Source organism: Mirounga angustirostris, unplaced genomic scaffold (genome assembly GCF_029215605.1).
Source record: "Mirounga angustirostris isolate CCGP_5_RB_7025 unplaced genomic scaffold, mMirAng1.0.hap1 SCAF_8, whole genome shotgun sequence".
Taxonomy (NCBI): domain Eukaryota; kingdom Metazoa; phylum Chordata; class Mammalia; order Carnivora; family Phocidae; genus Mirounga; species Mirounga angustirostris.
Window position 1 is genome coordinate 109839608 of NW_026991716.1, and position 21918 is coordinate 109861525.

Consider the following 21918-nt stretch of genomic DNA (forward strand, 5'->3'; position numbering starts at 1 on the left):
TAAATAGAGCTTTTTCATAAATTCGTTTTGGCAATACCATCCAGAGGTAGAGAAGGGGGGAAAAAAAGGCACATATATATAACATACATCTACAGACATACATAAACACACAGACAGACACAGAGACCTAGCTTTCACCTCCAAATTTTAGCCAGGAATGAGGTATAACGACATAAAATTCACTAGTTTATAAATAGCAGTTGAATTGAAATTTTGTCTCTGGCAGATGGAACAAGTTAAGGTTACCTGCTCCAATGGCTAAGCTTTTAAGAAATATCTGTGGAGAAGACTTTTGTATCTGTCCTTGACAACTAATCTTTAAAAAAAAAAAAGATTTTATTTATTTCTCTGGGAGAAGGAGAGAGAACGAGAGTGGGGGGAGGACAAAGGGAAGGGAGAAACAGAGGCACAGGGAGCCCAACCCAGGGCTCTGTCCCAGGACCCTGAGATCATTACCTGAACCAAAGGCAGAAAGCTTAACCACTGAGCCACCCAGATGCCCCTGCCCCTGACCAATAATCTTAAGGAGTCTAGACTAGAGCATTTACAGCCGTTTGTATTTTAACAGGCCTCTTCCCACCCCCCTTTTCTCTCTTTAGTCTCAGGAGATTGAGGGCAGTGTTTTAGTTTGCTCCTGGGATGTTGACATTTCGAAGACTTGATAAGATTTACATATTTAAGAGAGAGAAAAAGAATGTGAGTTTTCTCTAGGAGTCTTAGTGCCTCTCAGTTGGTTTCGTCAGTCCCCATAAAATGTAATAGTGCTGCCCTGTAATTAGGAGGAACAGTCTGTGAAAATAGTTTTCTAGACTCAGGGCCAGATGGGGTCTTTCTGGAGTTAGAAATGAAGAATGTGTCCTTTGGGTCACTGTGGTCATGGAAATGTGCCATTGGACTGTGCCAATTTTGTGCCACAAGAGATGGCTCTCATCTTATTGTCTTCCATGCATTGTGAGCCTTAGCAGTGACTGTGATAGAAGGATGGGCACAGTGCCAGGCATTACATATCCAAGTGAGGAAAGGGTGGCGGGGGCCGGTACAAGTATTGCCCTAGGGCCCTTTGCCTTTCCATTTCCTTCTTCTCCCCTGGAGATCCTCAATAATCCTGCCAGCTTTTCCCTTGGTGGCTGGGATGCTTCTTGAGGCATGTTGCTTAGCTCTGCCCCTTTCAAAGGAAAGTGGAGGGAATTGAGGAGCTCTGGTATCTTGGAGGAAATGAGCCTTTTCATTGGTGGTGACACCAGACTAGCAATCCAGTCTACCCTCCTTAGCTGTCCTTGGCTTTGAAGCATGGAAGACTCTCATGCACATTTAATTAATCATCAATTAAAGCTTTTCTAATTAGTGGTCTAATAGTCTCATTAGACCATGTAGCATATATCACACTGCTCTGGGGGAAATTGCTGGGTTACTATGGCCATCAACCCTTTGAGCAGATAATACAACAAAGGCAACATGACAAAGTGCATAAGCATGACAGGCTCCCAGCAAGAGGTGGTCCTTTCCCAGATGGTGATACCCACTTGAGTTAGGTGGTTAGTAAGCAAGCTGCAGGTAAAGGATATTCCTCTCAGTTAATTGCAAGGGCAAGCATGCAGTCCTGCTGACTGTGCCAACTGTTTTGTGCCAGGCTCAGCCTAATAATAAACTGTGTTCTGGCTGGACCAGTCCTGTGGTTCTCATCATGACTGCAAAACTCTTTCAGCAATAACCATCATGAAACTTTGAAAAAGAGATCAGGACTTGCAAGTCCTGAAAAATACATGGCACACCTAGGGTTACACAGTGAGGGAGAGGGAGAGAAGATGTACGGGATGGGCCTGGGGTTCTGGGTGGAGGCCTAGAGTTTCACAAGTTCACTCTTTATTTGGTGAATTTAAAACATAAGAGTGGGAATTTAAAGCATGGGAAGTGAAAAAAAAAAAAACAAGTGGCCCAAGTGGTTAGTTATTGAGATCAACCAAGGTCTCTAAAATAAAGGAGGCTCAGGGTGGGTAGGTGGCCTGACTCATTATCTAGTTGTATGGTTAGCAATGTGTTTATTTGGGATAGCCATCTTTGAAGTGGATACATCTTTCAAGTGGATGCCTCAGCTAACAAAGCTTAAACCAGGCACCTGCATTACAAAAAGAAAGGAAAATACCCAACTGTCAAGGTTTACACTACCCCAGTTTCGTTCTAGAATACATCCTTCGATCAAATAGCTTTGGCTATTGTGACAATGATATTTTCTACAGATATGGCCCTTATGAGTCCTGCCTTCCTAAGGTAGAAGCCAGAAAACTCACACCCACAAATTTCTTTGTATCTACAATACAGGCATAAGAACCAGGTTTGACCAATTAGATTTATGTCTTATATATATTAATAACAGAAACTTTAGAAACTTCTACAGCATCAATTATTCCCTGTTGAAAGAGATGTCAGATCTGACTGTGGTGTCAGATCTATACTGTGTCATTTATTTAGGTCTCCAAGGGCTCTCTATTCCCTTTATTCCCTTCAGATTAATACACAGTGTTGTTACATGGTCATAATCTAAGGGCTACTAGTCTGTATAGCGTGACTTTGCATCAGTCCCATTACCTAATAGAAAGGAGCTATTAGCTTGCATATAATACTCACATTTTATTTTATTTTAAAGATTTTATTTATTTATTTGAGAAAGAGAGAGAGAGAGAGCAAGCATGAGCCAGGGGAGGGCCAGAGGGAGAGGAAGAGAAGCAGATTCCCTGCTGAGCGTGGAGCCCAACGTGGGGCTCTCCACTGGGCTTCATCCCAGGACCCTGAGACCATGACCTGAGCCGAAGTCAGCCGCTTAACTGACTGAGCCACCCAGGCTCCCCTGTAATGCTCACATTTTAAGCAACATCTCAAGATACAACATTCAGAGGCAAGCAACATTTTCAACTTTTTTACCCTTATTAAATTAAATATAAATATTAACCTTGGCTTGTTAGTATGCCCTATTCCATGGGTACAAATTAGCTATGATTTGGCAGAAAGCTGTGAAATGATCATGCTTCCCTATATGTTTTATATCACATATAGATATTTTTGGATTTATAGATTTTTATTTCCTATGCCCATTCAATGGATATAAATACATTTTAAAGAGAATTTACTTAAGAGTGAGTTAGAGCTCCCCCTGTTGTTCAGAAAGTGATCAGAGAGTTCAGGAGTTAATTGTGAAGTCCTACAGAGAGGTCTTGCTTCCTGCATTGACATGATGAATTACCACAACAGCCAGCCCGCCTTGTTCTCTGAATTACATCAAGAACAGTGGTTACAAAACAAAACAAAACAAAAAGAATAATGGTAAGAGCAGAAAGAGTAGTAATAGTCTCCCCTCCTATTGCTATCTCTCCATTCTGTTGGGATGCTCAGGACTACTCTTTCCCTGTAGAGCTGAGTGTATCTGTTTGGACAAACAACACATGTTTCATATTCTACATTCTCCAGGTCAAAGATAAATTGAGGGCAAATTTGTACAAAGAATATATTATATGGAAGGCTGAATGGATAGCTTTTGAAACACATTCTTACTTAATAAGGTAATTAAGTATTAAGAAATTGGTTTTACTTAGCTCTTGGCCAGAAACCAGAATAACAACTTTGCAGGGAAAACCTCTGATGATTTTCCCAGTTAGGGCGATTCTAACCGTCTCTCATTCTCCTTATTGTACAGCTGCCCATCAGGCCTGTGCAAGTATGAGAAGCCCTAGGTTCAGTTCCATTTGTGAGCTGGTACATGGGCAGTTCTCAACAGAATGGTGGCCCAATATGCCCCAGGGTCAACTTCTTGGCACCCTGCTCCAAACCAGTTGCTTTTGTGAAATATTTTGGAACTCAGTAAAAAAATAATGGGTAAAGCCTAACTTTATTATTCTACTGGATGTTGAAATTAAAAGAGATAGAGAGATTTCTTTTGAGAAAATCTAAGGCTACTAAGAAGAAAGGGGGGTGGGTGGGGAAGTAATATTTACTGATGCCTAGTCTGTGGCTCACTGTGCTAGAAGCTTAACAGTTTATCACATTAAATCTTCAAAAAGATATTACCCATACAAAATATTTCCATATTTCAAAGATTTCAAAAAGACAGTTTCCTAAAAGTGAAATAATGAAATAATCTTTCCCATTCCTAGTAAAGAGCAAACTTAGAATTCAAAGCCAGAGATATCGGATTTTAAAAATCATGCTCTTTCTACCATGTGCCTTTCTTTAGTTTTGGTTTTAGGTTCTTTATTATTATTATTATTATTATTATTATTATTATTATTATTATTATTTGTAAGTAAGCTCTATACTCAGTGTGGGGCTTGAACTCATGACCCACAAGGTCAAGAGTCAAATGCTCTACTGACTGAGCCATCCAGAAGCCCTGTTTTTGGTTTCTTTTAAAAACTTAAAGCTCACTTAAAATTAATTCTCAGGGTTTGTAAATTACCAGTTAACTAGGAATTTCCCGTATGAAGCAAAGGAAAATGAATAAAGCAATATTTCTAAGAGCTGCATTCTAATGTCATCTGTGGCGTCCATTATTGAAAATGGAGAGGAAACCTGAAACTACCAGTTTTTTAAGATGTTGGAGAAAGACATATACAGCGGAAAACATATTCCTAACTTATTTAATATTTCCATTATATACAAGTGTCCTAATAACATCTCTCTTAGAATTTAATTCAACACATCAGACAGATTTTGATGTTCTGTTCTCCACTAGAACTAGTAAGATAAATTGCTTGAAATACCTTTTGTGAAAAGAGGACAGAGACAAGCCAAAAATTGACTTTGAATGAGAACACACACTTTATAGGGCCAAGAAATCTCTGGACACTTTAATGTGACTGAATAAGGAATATAAGGCACTAACTAGAGTGTGGGGTGGGGAGTGTCACACATTTTTGCAATGCTGTAGCTATTTCCATGGCCAAGAATGTGAAGTCTTGGAACCATCGCGCAGCCAGGAACCCCTCATTCATAGACTAATTGGCAGGACAAGTGCGCTCTGCATCACAGGGACTGCATGCTAACAAGCTTTAGATGGAAACTTCCTAGCAGGAGGGGAAGGACAGTGCAACCCCTCACACAGACAGCCGGCTCACCACCCTGTCTCCCAAAGCTCATAATTATCTACGAGTGGTTCATCTCTGAGGAAGCCTGAGACCACATGTGCGTCATGTCAATAATGTTCCCTGTCGATGTGCAACGTTCTGTCAAATAGTTATTTTGCCTGTATAACATCAAGCCGATAGGCATTCATTCATTTTCCCATTCATTTATCACATAAAGTTTTCTTATTTGGATGCTTGATGTCCTTTAAATATGATCCATAACTTAGTCAGAAATGAAAAATGCTCCTTTCTTATACAGCTCAAATTACCAGCATGATATCACCACCACCTGGCTATACATAATGGGCCTATCAATTATCCTGCTGCTTCCCTCACACAAGGCGGATGACAAACTCCTACACCTTTTCTACGGAGGAAGATCTAATCCACAATGTTCTTCTATTTTTACATCTACAAAAACTGAGTCAGGAAACACAGGAGTTATTTAGGATATTTTGGTTCTGTTGGCCACGCTGACTCAAGGACATCTGAGAGGCCTAGGCTCCAGCACTCAAGCTGGGTTCACTGCTTGTTTCTGACACAGCTGTCTACTGAATCCAGGTGGCTCACTAGGAGCATGGCTTCTCTCAGCTCAATGACTAGAAAAGTCATCTTGAGTCATTATGTCATTCTAATCTCAGAGACCTTCACCCATGGTACAGACTAGTGATTTTTAGCTGGCAACTCACCAGCTAACATGTGTTATCGGCATAACCTGATATTACCATTATTAATACTAGAATTACAGACTTTTAGAGCTAGAAAGAAACTTCTGGATCATTGGCGTTCCTCTCCCTTATTTTAGATAGGAGGAGAAAGAGACCCAATTAGGTGTCGGTGGAGATACAAGGCTCTCCCATGAACCAAGGTGAAGCTGTAGGATTTTATACAGAATAAGGCCATGAAATTCTTTGGTACATGACTCAGAGTGGTAAGCAAGGAATGATAAAAGACAGAGACAGGTTGTCTGCACCATAAAAATGTATGAAAACTAAGAATTGTCATTGGCCAAAAGGCAGCTCACAGTGAGTTGCTGAGCAAGAGGGGTGTCATCTTTGCGAGGAAGGCCCTTCCTACCAGCACCTGGCTGGCTGGCTTCACTTGGTAAAATCAAGCTCATGGTAACTCTGATAGGGAAAAATCAGGGCACAGCAAGAAAAAGGTACTTTGACTGATTTAGGCCTCCCGCTCCTCAGCCAGCTTCTTGACCTCCAGCACTTGCACCTGACATATTCTTCTTATGTCTACTCAAGAAAAAGACTGAAGGAGCAATGATAGAATGTTCTATCATCTTCCCTGTCTCAGAAATAAAATGAAAAGGGGAGTTATCTTTTTTTTTTTCATACCTGGTTGTACTTTATTTTTTTTTCTTTTCTTTTTTTTTTTATTCTTATGTTAATCCCCATACATTACATCATTAGTTTTAGATGAAGTGTTCCATGATTCATTGTTTGTGCATAATACCCAGTGCTCCATGCAGAATGTGCCCTCCTCAGTACGCACCACCAGGCTAACCCATCCTCCCACCCCCCTCCCCTCTAGAACCCTCAGTTTGTTGTTCAGAGTGAAAAGGGGAGTTATCTTGTATTAGCTTTAGACTGCTTAGTACCTAGTTTTATCTAAAATATGTGAAAGTAAATTTGAGCTATATATTTTTTTAAAATTTCACTAATGTTTTATTTAATCCAGTATGTTCCAATATCAGTAAGTAATCAATGCCAGAATTATTAATGAGATATTTTATGTTCTTTTTTTGGTAACAAATCTTCAAATTTTGTGTATATTCTCCGTGCACATCATTAGTGGTTTTGTCAAAATGAAGGCAAGAAAAGTAAGTGTAATGGAAAGTATGATAATTTGTTAATTGGTGTTTGTCTGTATTTTATCACTCATCACGACACCGGTCTATAAGCAGAACACTACACCTGTGGAACTGTCTTGTAATTGAATTAAGCCAACTTTAGTATTTTTCATCGTTCAAGTTGTTTAAGAAAACCATAGTTATAGGGGCGCCTGGGTGGCTCAGCCCGTTAAGCATCTGACTCTTGATTTTGGCTCAGCTCATGATCTCAGGGTTCTGAGATTGAGTGTGCACGCACACTCATGCTCTGTCTCTCTCTCTTAGAAAGAAAAAAAGACATAGTTATACACATATTTTATAATTTTATTGTTACGAAGGTATGCGACATGTAGAATATGGGCCTCCATTTGTGCTCTTGGCCCAAGCCCCATAAATGTTGAGGGTGGGATTGATTACTTTCTCTCCACCATATGACCAGGTAGAGTGAAAACAGGAGTATCCATGAGTAGTCATAGACTCCCCTCTGTGATAGCACTTACCAACCACTGTGCTTCTTATTCCTAAATACCTTCCCACATTCCCTGTATTCCCCCCAACATTTCCCTTCCAATAAAATAAAATTTATTGACTACATAAATTACTGTGGTGTTTTGCAATCTGTAAGGACTTTCACATACATTGTTTAGTTGGTGTATAATATACTCTGTGAGGTAAGTAATAACAGATTAAGGAAACAGGTTGTTTAGGTGGCGTCACCGAAGTTTAACAACTACTCACCCGGGGCTTCTCATTTTAAGTTCTTGGTTTTTCCACTTCATTTTGTTGCTTCCTTTTGGATCTTCTAGGAACCAGGAGAAGGGGGAATTCTGGAAGCATTTTAGGCAGAGCAAACAGCATAAGCAAAGAAACAGAAAATAGCTGCTCAGTGTGGCTAAAGCTCACTGTCCATGTTCAGGAAAAATAGAAAATATGGGAAAGAAGAGCACTGTGTAGATGAAGCCTTGGATGTCAGGTTTGGGATTTGGGGATTTTGTGTTTTACTCTGATGAGTATGTGCTATAGATTTTTTTAAGTAAGCTCTATGCCCAATGTGGGGCTTGAACTCATGACCCTGAGATCTAGAGTTGCTGAATATGTGTTATATTTTTTAAAGAAAGTAATTGAAGTAAAGAAGTCTTACTTTTTTATTAATAAAAATACTGTTTACTTGCTGTTGAGAGCAAGCTGACTTTCATCTTAATAGGAGTGGGAGGAGAACTAAGTAGTGCAATTTGCATCTGCCAATAATAAGTTCCTGAGGCCCACATCTTCCTTTCATTCTCCAGTGTGGGAAGGAAGCACATAATCCCGACCAGCTGGTTCCTCAGTGTGTATAACCGGTGACGAGAGCACCAAAGTTAGAGAGGATGGATAGATCAGTTCCAATTTCGCCACCATTTTTTAGCCACATCCCTAAATGAGGATGAATCAGCCACATCTTTGTATGAAGGACAACACATTTTCTTTTTCAATTCATATGTAATACTTTTATGGACTCCTTATTTCCAATGCAAGAGAGAATTATATGTTTAGACTTTTAATTCTCAACACAGCACTCAGAGCACTCCCTTTGAAACATGTGTAAGATCAGATTATTCTTTTGCTTAAAACCCTGTAATAGCTTTCTGTTCTTCTTGAAATGAAAGCATAATTCTTTAAAACATTTCAGAGGGCCTTAAATAATCTGGTTTCCCATTAACCTTCTAGTCTACTTTCTCTCTCTCCGTCTCCTCCTCACTCTTCTCTAGCCACATTGGCCTGTTTGGTGTGCCCCCAACACACTAGACACACTGTCGTCTCAGGACATTTGCCCTTGCTATTCCCTCTGCCTAGACAACTCTTCCTCCAGATGCCTACAAGTTCACCTCGTCACCTTATGATCTTTGCTCAAAATCCTCTTCCCAATGGGGCTTCCTAGTCACTCTATTTAAATAGAGTCCCCTTTCCATCACACCCTTTCCTCTTTGGTTCATTTTTCAACATACTTCTTATGTTGAAAAAGACATACTACCTATGTCTTTTATTTATAGATTTGTTTCTGTTCTCTCTTCAGCCACTAGACTGTTGGTGCCAAGGGAAGAAATTTGATCAGTTTTGCTCATGGTTATATTTTCCAAGACCTGTAACAGTGCCTGACACATACATGTGCTCAACAGATATTTGTTGAATAAAAAACTGAGTCTTTTATTCTCTGGTGATTGAGCATAGAATTTCTTTGAATCTTTTAGTTTGTTAAAGGAACTATTAATCTTCTGATGAATTTCTATAAATCTAGATAAATTTCTTCTTCCTGCTAAGTATTTGGGGTTACAGTGATAGAGGCTTCATTTTTTTTCCCCTTTTCAGGATTGACAGTCAGCAGGGTTTTAGTCTCACTGAACAAAATGACCTATTTCTTCTAGGTCATAGAATGGGCTTGTCAAAGCCTAAGACTTTGAAAAAATCTCCATCTGCTGAGTGGGACGTGGGCACCATCTGTGGTCAGAAGAAATATTATTCCCCAATCTGTCTAGTTTGTTATTTTTCTCTGATTCTATTTTATATGTATGTATTTAATTTGTGCTATTACAATTTTATTTTATGCTCACTGATGGCTAACTTTGGAAATGCTTCAAAATATGTATGTTTTTCTTTATAACCAAGTTTTGATACTTGGGGGTGAAGGACCAGGTTTCTATGATGTCTAAAATGGTGGTGTGCACAGAAGTTCAATAAATATAGGTTGACTTGGTATAGTAATGACAATCTTTTAACTATGAGAGTCAAATAATGCCATAGAAATCATAATCATAACCCATGCATATCAATTATACCAAGTTTTTCAAGATCTGTATCACAAACAAATCGTGTATGTTCTTAAAATATCATGATATGTGAAATCAGAGAATGGAAGAAAAGGAATAAATGAAAGGATAACTTTCTATTATATTGTTCCAGTGTTTCTCTGCAATTATTTAAGCACTGAGCGCACCTTTAGAATGTTCACTAATTTTATTCATCCTGGTATGTCTTGCTTCCATATGTTGTTATAAAATTAATTGGTATAGCATTCATAAGAACAATTTTAGTGAATCCCTAAAACCCATAGATTCTCCCCATGCTTCACCAATAAAGAACTTTGTAAGAAGGGCAGAGTTCTCCTGGAGAAAGTACCAGTGGTGTGGGCCTAATTATTTTGTTGCCTCAGCAAAATGGAAGCTAACTGTTCAGCTCTGATCTGGAAGGGAGAGACAAAGAAGCAATGTTCCCTAACCCTAGATCTGAATCTATTCTTAGGTCTTGAAACTTCACTCCATAGACTCCAAACCAGCGTCACAGTTAACACCATTCACTTCCTCTCTGCCGTGCCTCTGAGTTTCTAGGGCATCTCAAGGCTTTTGAGAAACAACACTGTACCTCAGAAAATGTTCAAAGTCTTTGAAACAAAGGCTGTTTATTAGAGGTGATGACCTCAGTTACTTATTCAAAAAAATGCTTCTTGGAATTTTGGGGCATTTTAACAAAGAAACGGTTGACATAAATGAATATCCTTTAGCTACTATCAAACAGAATGGAAGCATCTGTAAAAGGATTTTGACAGCCCAGTGATATCTGTAAAGTTTTTGCCAAGATTAGTGGTTTGAAAATTGATTCTGTCATAGTATGGCAGTCCTGAGTTCATAGAAATAATTAAGGATTAATTGATTAATTAATCATTTTTATTAATAATTTAAAATAATTTTTGATTTGAAAGAACTTCAGACTCATGTACCTTATTGAAAGCTATTGTCATTTTCTTCAGAGATATAAAGTTACTCCCTTGTTCTAAAATTCTCATTTTCATTAGTTACCCACTCGTATACCTAATAAAGTATAAACACTTTAGCCTTACCATTCCAGCCTCACCTGAAGCCTCCCCTCCAAGCAAGCTGCTTTCCTCACCATTCAAATTCCAATGGAGGCCCCTAGAATTCCTATTGCCAGACCTTTGCAACAAACTTGTTTTGCATTTAACATGACCTATGAGCTTAGGTCCAGTCAAATCCAGCATCTATCCTGAATGCTCCCCTGATAGGGCCATGCTCTAATTTTGATCTTGTAGGCATTTAATTGTTCAGAATACTCAGAATCATGAATTTGATGTTAGACTTTATTTGTTATTACAAGTGAAATAATGGGCAACTGCATGTCTCCCTAAATCCCAATTTCTCCATCTGTTGAATGGTAAGAACACCACATTCACAGAATCATTGTGAAGATTAAACTTTGTAAACCCTAAAAAGTTATGGAAATATTAGGTATATCATAATTTCTGTTCAATATCATGTATTGTTTTTTGTTATCATTTTATGTGTAAATATCTTATTTCTCCATCTACATCCTGAATCACTGAGACTACTGTATAGTTTTTATACTTTGTCTCCTTAATATGCCTGACCAAATATCCTTTTTATTCTACATGAACAAAAACATTGGTCAACTGACTGCCTGGATTTGATACAGTGATCAAATGTTTCCATAGTATCTCTACATTTGATATCTTATTTATTATATAGTGTCTAATTCATTTTTGTTGTCATTAATTATAGTGGATTTGGGATAAGTTAAAATAATCAATGTGACAAAGAAGAGCTATGTTGTATATGTTAAAAAATTATGTACCCCTCCTTTTTGTCTCTACTAGAAAACCAATGCTGAATTTGGCCAAATGTCACCTGTTATTCACTGTCTTAGCTTTAAAAGCTAAGACGCAGCTTTGAGTCTCTGTAGAATGAGTTGTAATTTAGCTTACTGGGGACTGGCTGTGTATCAAACCATGGTGGCTTTAAATAGAGCTTTCAAACAGCTAATAAAAGTGGAAAAGCTTGGGGCGCCTGGGTGGCTCAGTCTTTAAGCATCTGCCTTCGGCTCAGGTCATGATCCCAGGGTCCTGGGAGGGAGCCCCGCATCCAGACCCTGTTCGACAGGAAGTCTGCTTCTTCCTCTCCCACTCCCCCTGCTTGTGTTTCCTCTCTCACTGTCTCTCTCTGTCTGTCAAAAAAATAAATAAAATCTTTTAAAAAAAGAAAAAAAGTGGAAAAGTTTGAGGTGAGGTAGAACAAAAGAGAAAAGATGCTTTGTTTTAGGGACTTTTTTTTTTCTTTTTTAATCCAACGATCACAGGAGATCAGTGGCTGCTGAAGAGACTCAGGTAAGTGGAGTTGCCAGGGTGTAGTTTCACAGGTCCCTAGGGCAAATGTGACACTCTGGAGCAGAGCAAGAAAAAAATGTAACACAGCCAAATATATTACTTAAAAGGCCACCATCTGGTTATTAATATAAAATTAGGCAACCTGTTTATATGAGCATAACATTATCACAAGCATTCGTTAAGGCTTTAAAGTTGAAGAAGGCAACCTTGGATTCACCAAGTATTCTTTCTCCTCTTTGGTAGCTGCTACTGGCTTGAATTTATTTTTGTGTCTCACTGTGCTTCCAATGGGGGCAAAGAGGGTTGGGCTCTCCCTAAAAGGAGGGTGAAAAATAACAAGGATTTTCTTTCCCATGACTCCCAATGATTTTGAATGTTTTAGAGTATTTAATCAGGGCAAGAAGAAGGAATTTTAAAAGTCACTTAAAAAAATCATAGGAACCTACAATTGCTTGAAGAACAAGGAGAAGATGAACTATTGGATAAAACATATTGTGCTATTTAGAAAAATAAGTTTTAGCAATTCAGCAACATCAAAACTTAAAATATTCATTCTTATTTACTTAGAAACGCTATTCCTGGTAATCTTTCAAAAAGAAATATGAAAGAATATGAAAGAATAAAAGCTTTATTCACCAAGATACTACCTAACAAATTAACTATAATGCAACTATTAAAATACTGCTATTTAATGTGATATTTATAATAACATGCAATAATGTTAAGAGAAAAAGTTAGACATAAACTTATGTTTATATTGTATGATTAAAGCTTTAAAAAACAAACAAAATGAGATATAAAATACTATAAGAAAATACACCAAAATGCTAATGGGGTTATATCTAGGTATAGACCATATCAAAGTTAGCTCCTTTACTTTCTTCTGTATTATATAAGGGCAAAGACAATTTAAAAATCAGAAGCTTAATTACTCCTGTTGACATTAAGGGAAGAGATTTCTCTCCCTTTATCTTAGAACATTTACTTTAGAACACTTGTAATTGCAAATACTTTATCTTCTCTTCGAAATAGATGTAACTCCTTCTGAAAGTTAGATAGGACTTTGTCAGCTTTATGACACAGGAAATCTTTCTCAAAGATCTGAGAACCATCTCTGGGACTGGAGGAGATTATGCTAAGTGAAATAAGTCAAGCAGAGAAAGTCAATTATCATATGGTTTCACTTATTTGTGGAGCATAAGGAATAGCATGGAGGACATTAGGAGAAGGAAGGGAAAAATGAAGGGAGTGAAATTGGAGGGAGAGATGAACCATGAGAGACTATGGACTCTGAGAGACAAACAAGGTTTTAGAGGGGAGGGGGTGGTGGGATGGGTTAGCCCAGTGATGGGTATTAAGGAGGGCACGTACTGCATGGAGCACTGGGTTTTGTACGAAAACATGAATCGTGGATCGCTGCCTCGAAAACTGGTGATGGGGGCGCCTGGGTGGCTCAGTTGGTTAAGCGACTGCCTTCAGCTCAGGTCATGATCCTGGAGTCCCTGGATCGTGTCCCGCATCGGGCTCCTTGCTCGGCAGGGAGCCTGCTTCTCCCTCTGACCCTCCCCCCTCTCATGTGCTCTCTGTCTCTCTCATTCTCTCTGTCTCAGATAAATAAATAAAATCTTTAAAAAAAAAAAAAAGAAAAGAAAAGAAAACTGGTGATGTATGGTATGGTGACTAACATAACATAATAAAATAAAATTAAAAAAAAAATGAAATGCAAGCATCAAACCTTTCCACCGTGTGAGGACACAGTGAGAATGAACATGCTTATCTATGGACCAGGAAGTGGGTTCTCACCAGGCACAGAATCTGCCAGGTTCCTTGATCTTGGACTTCCCAGTCTCTATTCCAGAATTGTGAGAAATAAATGTTTGTTGTTTAAACCACACTTCCCTCCCCACCCCAAAAGAAAATGTAAACATCAAAGAAGATAGATGGGAGGGCAGGAACCTAACTTTAGTTGGGCACCTTGTTCCAAGTTGCAAAACTACCTTCTATTATAAAAATATAAGTTTGCTCTTCCTGTGGATAAGGCCAGTTAGCACAGATGGCCGTTTCAATTACCAGGTGAATTCAGGGTGAACTATGACAAAGGCTACCGTCCAGTCCTCTTAGTAAGGACTAGTTACTGTCATCTTGAAAACATCTATGTAATGGGCTGAATCAGCTTGGCTATATAAGGGGGTGAGATTCCTTTCTGTGTATGAAATCTCTTAGCAGATTTCTGTGATGTGTGGTTCAAGGCTTATTCTGTAACAAAAGTGCTTTCATTCTTCATTGCTGTTTTGGGCTGGGAAAACATTGTGTTTTAATTATATCTCTTCAACAATGCCAAATTTTATATAATGAGTTTTATAATGCTTGTGATGGAAAAATATTTTACTTTATAATTAGCTTTTATTTTCCTAAATGATGACTTCTTTATCTTTTTATTATTAGTTTATAATTATTTTGTTTGTTTACCCTATTCTAAGCTATAAGTTCCTCTCGGGTCCAAAATCTTTTGACTTGGACACTGTTCCATTTTTTTCTGAGCTGCAGATTGTAGAGTTTTAAGCCTGGAAAATACGTATCAGTACCATCTTCCTACAACTAGGAGCTCCATCAGTTTCCCATGGACATCAACTTAAAACCTTCCCTGCTTTCCAAAGCATCCATTGTCCTCTCTTGCCACTCCTTTTCACCATTGTACTGGATGATATCCAAGTCAATTAGTGAAGAAAAGGAAATAAAAGACATCCAGATTAGAAAAGAAGTATAACTAAGTCTGTTTGTAGACACAGACCCCTACCTCACACCAGATACAAAAATTAACGAAGAATGAATAATAAACCTAAATGTAAGAGCTAAACTAACAACATGTTTATAAGGAAATATAGAAGTAAATCTTTATGACCTGGTATTAGGCAATGTTTTTTAGATATGACACCACGCATAAATGTCAAAAGAAAAAAAATCTTAGTTGACTTCATCAAAACTAAGAACTTCTGTGCTTCAAAGGACACCATTAAGAAAATAAAAAGACAACACCCAGAATAAGAGAAAATATTTGTAAATCATATATCTGATGAGGCACTTGTATCCAGAATATGTAAAGAATTCTTACAAGTCAACAATAAAAGCACAATTAAATGTTGGGAGAGAAGATTTGAACAGACATCTCCCCAATGAATACATACAAATAGCCAATAAGCCCATGAAAAGATGCTCAATTTCATTAGTCATTAGGGACATGCAAATGAAAGCCACAATGAGATGCCACTTCACATCCAGTGATGTGAATTCAAAGAAGATTGCTAAAATAAAAAAGCCTGACAATAGCTAGTGTTGCCAAGCATGTGAAGAAATTTTAATCCTTGTACCTTGCTGGTGGGATTGTAAAATGGTGAAGACACTTTGGAAAAATATTTGGCAGGTCCTCAAAATGTTAAATATAGCCTTACCATATGACCCAGGAATTCCACTTCTAGGTATCTATTCAAGAGAAATGAAGCACATATTTTCATGAAATCTGTATTTGAATGTTCTTAGCAGCATTATTTATAAAAGCCCCAAAATAGAAACAACCCCAAAGTATATCAACTAATAAGTGGAAAAAATGTATACCCATGCAATGAAATATTATTTGGCAATAAAAAGAAGTATTGATACATGTTACAATGTGAATGAACTTTGAAAACATTATGCAAAGTAAAAAAAAAAAAGCAAGTTAAAAAAGCCATATAACATATGACTCCATTTCTATGAAGTCTCCAGAATAGCTCAATCTCTAATGACAGAAAGTAGATTAGTAGTTGCCAGGGTTTGTGTGTTTATGTGTGTTGGGGGTGAAGTAGAGACTAACTGCTATCAGTGTAGGATTTCTCTTTGGGTTGATGAGAATGTTCTAAAATTAAATAGTGGTTATGGTGGTACAACTCTGTTCATAGACTAAAAACCATTGAATTGTACATTTTAAAAGGACAAATTGTATGGCATATGAATTACATGTCAATAAAGCTGCTATAAAATAAAAAAGAAATTGTTTGGGGGAAGACCGCTTGTTCTGGCCAAGCTGAAATAGCCCAATCTTTCTCAGGTCCTTCTTCTTTTTTAAAAACCCTGGACATACCATTATAAACAAATACCAGAAGTCTCTGAAAGCTGGGGTGAAGACAGAAAAGTGACCAGTTACCCCAGGATGTGAGGCATGATACAGGGTTGGGGTCCCTGGATTTTCCTTTTGCCTTCCATCTATCCCAGACAGGACACTGGGGAAGCCTGCAACCTGAACCACTGATAGGTGTAAGCCAAAAGAACGCCAAGAAAAGCCTATTCACCCTGGTCAAAGAACCAGGAAAAAGACAACCCAACATAAGAGAAAAGCTCTTTGACAATACCTACCACTACTCGAGCAAAAAACACCAATACAATATTCAATCCTCTGTCCACCTCACCCACAGCACACATGCCATGGGTTTGGCAGACATGAGGGAGGAGCCAATTCTACCTCCTACTCGATGGTTATAGGCTGCAGTGGTCTGATATTGCTGCCAGAGTAGTGTTAGTGGGGTCCTGGTGGGAGCTAGCCTTTATCCCACCCTGGCATCGATGAAGTAGAATGAGGAGGAGCAAGCTGGGCTGGTCTTCACTCTGTATTCCCACCCACCCCGTTGTCATCAGGACCCAGCAGGAAGTGGAGCCTCCCCTTTGCCTGGCATCAAGGTGGACCAAGGTGGGCTGAGGTGGGCTGGGTGGCACTCTGGTTCCTCCACTCTGGTGCAGCAGGGAAATATAAAAGGGATATCATTACATGCCTATTAGACCATCGAAAGTAAAAAACGTTGGGGCACCTGTGTGGCTCAGAAGGTTAAGCGTCTGCCTTCAGCTCAGGTCATGATCCCAGGGTCTTGGAATCAAGCCCCACATCGAGCGCCTGGTTCAGCGGGAAGACTGTTTCTCCCTCTGCAGCTCCCCCTGCTTGTGTTCTCTCTCTCTCTGTATCTCTGTGTCTCAGATGAATAGATAAAATCTTTAAAAAATAAAATGAAATGAAAAACATCAATTATAAATATTGGTGAGGATGGGGAGAAAGTGGATTTCTCACACATAGCTGTGGGGAATATAATATGGCACAGCCACTCTGGGAAATAGTCTTCCAGATTTTACAAAACTAAATTACGCACTTACCCTATGACCCGGCAATTGTACTCTTTTGGGGCATTTACCCCAGAGAAAATTTATGTTTACACAAAAACTTGTACAAGAATGTTCAGAGTGATTTATATAGTAAAATACTTGAAACTACTCAAATGTCTTTAAAGGGCTGTATGGTTGAACAAACTCTAGGACATCCATACAATGGAATAGCACTCAGCAATAAAAACTAATGAAATAATGATATATGCAAATGACTGGATGGACCTCAAAGACATTATGTTTAGTGAAAAAAAGTCAATTTCACAATGTTATATTGTGATGGTTCCATTCATATAACATCCTCAAAATGATAAAACTACAGAGATGGACAGATGAGTGGTTGCCAGTGCTCAGGGACAGGGGGAATATGGGAGATGGACACAAATACAAGGAGGTTGCACAGGGAGTTCTTTTGTGGTAATAGAAAATCTCTGTCTTGATTGTAGTGGCAATTATATAAATTTGTACATGGCAAAATGCATAGAATCACACACACACACACACACAAATGAATGCAAGTTTTAAAACAGTCATGTACCAATGTCAATGACTTTATGCTACAGCTTCATAAGATGTCATCACCGGGGGAGACTAGGTAAAATATGCATGGGACTCATTCTATTTTCTCATCTTCCCATGAAACTATTAATATTTCAAGATAAAAAGCATAAAAAACTGTGATTTCTATTTGCCAAAAAATGAAAATTTAGAAGTCTACATTTTTTTTTTTTTGGATGAATGTTTTGTTGATTTTGTGTAATCCCAGAAAGCATAAGGTTTTCATGCACAGTTGTTGATTGAAAAATTTGGTAACTTTGTGCTGGGGGGAATAAAGTACAGCCAATATTGCAGTTCCAAGAAATTAATCTGGACATGCTACTAGAAGAATAAAATGTTCTAAGGTTGCTCATGAGACTGACTGCTGGAGTGGAAAAGCTTCAAAGTGTGATTTCTTCATGTGTCATCAGGGACTTGCACAGCCATTTTTTTGAGAAATTATTTTGTTATTGTAGCAATCAGTGTTTTTTTTAAAACCTTTATTTATTTGTCAAAGAGAGAGCCCACAAGCAGGGGGAGTGGCAGGCAGAGGGAGAAGCAGGCTCCCTGTTGAGCAAGGAGCCTGATGCGGGACTCCATCCCAGGACCCTGAGATCATGACCTGAGTCTAAGGCAGATGCCTAGCCGACTGAGCCACTGAGGCGTCCCATCAGTGTTTGTTTTTAAACTTTAGATTATACCACTGTACCTCCACCCCCAGCCGGGCAAGTCATTGATTCCAAAATAGAGCTTAAGGATTTCTAACAATTATTCTCATTATATATTTTGTTTGCAAGTGCTTGATTTCTTTTAGTTCTACTTTCTACCAGTAGCAAATTAGTATTCCAAAAGTCTGTACTTGTGTATGTGATGTTACCATTTTTTTCACTGATACATTTAAAGTATAATAATTTTTTTTTAACGATTTTGTTTATTTACTTGACAGAGAGAGAGAGACAGCAGGAGAGGGAACACAAGCAGGGGGAGCTGGAGAGGGAGAAGCAGGCTTCCCAAAGAGCAGGCAGCCCAATGCGATCTCAGAACCCCAGGATCACGACCCCAGCCGAAGGCCCTTAAGGTACAATAATTTTAAATAGAATTAAATTTCAAACAGGAAATACATTATATGATTTAATACAGGAAGCTTGGATCACAAGCTGGATGTTGGGTAAAATAGGAAAGATCGTTAGAAATTTTTAGTACACCTGGGAGTCATTAGTCAGCCTTACCAGTGAAACTGATGGTAAAAAAGATCATAGACCATTCTCTTCACTACTGAACTGGTAGTAGGTAGCTGCCATCTAAAAATAGTAGGATATACTTAGAGGCATATTTAAAATATGAGCTATAATATTGTAGCACTGCCAAACGTCTAATCTTTTATATCTCTTAGTGGATAAAACCCTGAGAATAATTGCATAAACCATCATTGCTTTTTTGGGTAACATTAAAAATGAAGCATTCAAATAACCAGAAAATGTTGCACCAAAAAGGAAACAACAATATGGGCTAGGTATGAAAAGCACACTTAAAAAGACAAAATTGCTTGATGGTCAATTTAAAGTCAATTTAAATTAAAAAAAAAAAGTCTTGGTAAAACTCCATGCTACAGTTATGGTCAAATCTCTTGGGAGATTAAAAAGAGGTGAAAAAGTTACCCATACTGACTAGTGCTCAATAGTTCTAACACTTCAAAAGACTATCTTAGAATGTACTGGTTGAGAGATGAATGCTAACCTTGCTCTTTATCTTAAGTTGGAAAGCATGGACACTAACAATTTAGCTATTTGATCAGTTACTGACTTTTGCCCAGTAATTCTAAAAGGACACTTTATAGTAAAATAGCCAGTAAAAATAATTTTTAAAAGATATGTGAGAATTACTTTTTAAAAAGATTTTATTTATTTATTTGAGAGAGAATGAGAGCATGTGCTCATGCACATACACCCTAAAGGGGAAACAGACGGGGAGGTAGAGGGACAGATTCTGGGCTAAGCACAGAGCCCCACGGTGGGATGGGCGGTGGGGGGGATGGTTCTCCATCTCAAGACCTCTGAGATCATGATCTGAGCGGAAATTGAGCCACCCAGGTGTCTGGAGAATTACTTTTAATGAGTGGGAAAACACATAATGGATGCACGCAGGGAAAAAAATCTATGATGCTGACATTGGTATTTTGCATGAATCAGCCGCCCTGTAGCAGCCCATCAATAGTATCTCCTCTCAGAGTTTGCTTCTTGATTTACCTTGCATATTAACGGACTGGCAAAAAAAAAAAAAATGCTGGCTTTTGTTGTAAATTTGCAGAAATAATTATTTAGATGCTTATCTTTTTAGATAAATTTGTAAGGAAATGGGAAATGACTTTGAAAACTTGCTATTTGACATATATATGTGCTGATTTAAGCAGAGGAAAATGCTCATCAAATTTTCAATTTAGTGAAATTATTTTTTAATGGAGAATTAAAAACTTATTATAACAATGGCTAAAACATGGGTTAAACGATGAATTGTGGTTTTACCTAATGATAAACAGTAGTTCTCAGAGTTGGCTTATTCAGCAAAACACTTGAAGAGTGAATTGTTTACAGAAGTGAAATTGTAAAAGCTTTCACTGGTGTGACAGAACACAGCAGAATTAAAGTGTGAGAGCTGTCATGAGTTGACTATTAACAATGAAATTTTGGAAACTTAATTCAATTATGTGTGATAAAAGTTAGCTCATATAATGTTTGTTTGTTTTTTTTCCTTCGAAAAGGCTCTTCAGGGTGTGAGGGCAATCTGGCTGTGACATCTGTCACCGCATTGATCACCAGGGTTGATTTGGCTGATCTGGCTGGGTAGGTGGTGTCCCCTTCCTCCCTCACCTCTCTCTGTGGGTCCCTCCTGAAGCTGCATGCTCGGTGGAACTTGCACTATACGGGTGGACCTGTCTTCAGTCAAGGGTATAAGAGTGGCTGCACTCTGAAGCCCCCGACAAGCTCTCAAGGTCCATTTGTAGGAGAACGCAGGGTAGTCAAGCTTCCAAGATTCCAGACACATCACATCCAAATGAGACGTTGCACGCGGCAGTCTGCCTTTTCAAAAAAAAAAAAAAGAAAAGAAAAAAAGAAAGAAAGAAAGAAAAGGCCCTTTAACTATTTTCCCCTTAAGACAATGAAAGAGACATCCTCACAATATTTTCTATGACATAAGTCACTTAACTTTTCAGCTAAAAGATACTTAAAATTTCCACCAGCAAGCGTCTCTTACCTTACTATGCTTATAAAGTTTGCCCAACGATGAGAAAAACTATTTTGATTTGTATGCACATTTTTAAATGGATTCATGGTCTCAAATTACAATGACACTATGTCAAGAAGAGAAATTGCTATCCATGTAAATTCAGATTGCCTCAATTCTATAAAATAAGCACATTACCAGCTGTGATTAAATCAGGAAGCAGAGAGGAAAACCTTTTGCTTTTCCCTGATAGCAAAACACTTAAAGCATTTAAGATTTGCATTAATCTATTCAACAAATATTTATTGAGCCTACTATTTGCTGACACTTTACTAAGTTCTTGGCACAATCAGCGAATAAAGCAGAAAATATCCTTGTTTAAGAGCTGAAAAATGTTCAAGTTACAACCCTCCAAAATTCAAGAATTATAGACACCGTCCCAGACCTTGGGATACCTATTTATTTTCTCTATTAGAGAACTTCCTGACACGTCAAAGAAACACTGGTCTAGATACTCTTTTACTTCTGTAAATACCTAGGTAATTAATTTGAGATTCAGAAGGCTGCTTGAATGCAAGTGGGAAAAGTGAGCTGTTGGAATTGGTTGACCTTGAGGGCTATCTGTGTGGTACAAATCAGGCTGGGGGGACCTACCCCTCCTAAGACAGAATGGACTAGGCCCCAGCCAGGAATTTCATCTTTTCAAATCCTGGCCTTTTCCACTGGATGGCAGTGGAATACTAAATGTTCTTGCACTCGGGCTATTTTTCTTTGGCTCCGTGCAGCCCATCTCCTTTCCATTCAGACAGTGCTCAGAGTAGCTGATTAAGTTTTGCCTTTAGTTATAAACG

The 21918-nt window shown here is 38.3% G+C and overlaps 1 long non-coding RNA gene across 1 annotated transcript in view; it reads left to right on the top strand.

The window, feature by feature from the left end:
• LOC123836592 (uncharacterized) overlaps positions 1 to 21918 on the top strand; it is a 69663-nt gene that overhangs the window by 27888 nt on the left and 19857 nt on the right. The window contains exon 5 of the long non-coding RNA XR_010413757.1: positions 18792 to 18923. This is a non-coding gene — a long non-coding RNA (uncharacterized LOC123836592). The remainder of the gene's footprint in view (positions 1 to 18791; positions 18924 to 21918) is intronic.